Source organism: Cucurbita moschata, unplaced genomic scaffold (assembly GCF_002738365.1).
Source record: "Cucurbita moschata cultivar Rifu unplaced genomic scaffold, Cmos_1.0 Cmo_Scf00040, whole genome shotgun sequence".
NCBI classification, from domain to species: Eukaryota; Viridiplantae; Streptophyta; class Magnoliopsida; order Cucurbitales; family Cucurbitaceae; genus Cucurbita; species Cucurbita moschata.
Genome location: NW_019268556.1, coordinates 1,994,106 through 1,995,381, shown reverse-complemented (window position 1 = coordinate 1,995,381; position 1,276 = coordinate 1,994,106).

The window sequence follows — 1,276 nt, the reverse complement described above, 5'->3', positions numbered from 1 at the left end:
AAAAAAAAAAAAAAAAAAAAAAAAAAAAAGAATTGCAAAGTTAAGTCAATGGAGGAATAGCCCACAACCATTTGGCAAGTTGTGTTTTGTCGTACTTATGTTGTGAGTCTTGGAGATTGGGAGAACGTCTTATAGTGGTAAAGTTTCCATATTCATTATGAAAGCACAAATAACTCGACAAGTCAAGCGAGTGGCTAGTCTAATATTCATGGTGCCATCAACATGATAACAAGATTAAGTGGGAGAGAATGTCACAAGCGATGATACGATTGGGCCCTCGAGAAGTTCATCGAGGACGATTGTTAGGCTAAGTTGGAGAGAGTGTCACAATCTCACTGAGAAAAAGTAAGTTGTGATCCCCACATGCAAGATATATAAGAAGCAACCCTCAAGTGGCACCCATTCGACATATGAGGGCCAAGATTGAGAAGTGCCATGATGCAACATGAGGAGGACGGTGCATCATCCAATACACAAAGAGTGTGCATTCAGGCTAAACTGAGGCATACGCAAGATTCGAGAGAATGAGGCGACGTAAGTGTCAAAAATAGGCTCGAAGGGTGCTGGGTAGGGCCCAAGTCTATAACCTTTAAAGTTGGAGTTTCAATGTGAGATTCGACATGTGGCTTTGGAATTACGTTCGTGTTTATGAAAGATTAAAGAACACCAAATTAGATACTCGCGAACTAAACACATGGCTATATGTCTCTAGCTAAAATTATGTCTACTCGAGAAGGATTGAAATGACTCAAATTGTCCAACAGGGGGAGACATGGTGTGAGCTCTCCACCACCCTTGGGCCTCATGGCCTAAGGGAGCTACCCTATGGCACGTGTGTGTGTCATAGCATGGGAAAATGTCGTAGGCATTTACCTTTGAAAAGGATCTTTCAAGGACAGTATCGGACAAAACAGTTGTGTAAGTATTGCGCCTCAATCCATGTGTTGGAGGTTGGGTTATTCACCCACTATCTAGAACAGATGTCGTAAATAGTCTAGCATGGATATGGGAAAATCAATTGCCCAATGAGAACTCGAATGTATTGTTGCTCAGGATGTCTCAATGAGATGGTCGACATATGGGTTAGTTTCGAACGGATGTGTCCAAGCAAGTGGAAATGGTCGAGCTATTCCTAGACATGATATGGCATCATGATGCATCGATTGTGTTGTTTCAACTGAGTTGACAACAAGATGTGACGTTATATTAAGAGACCTTGGGCCCAAGTAGAGGCAAGGTTAACCCGAATGACTTTACTTAGGAGAGACAAGTCAAT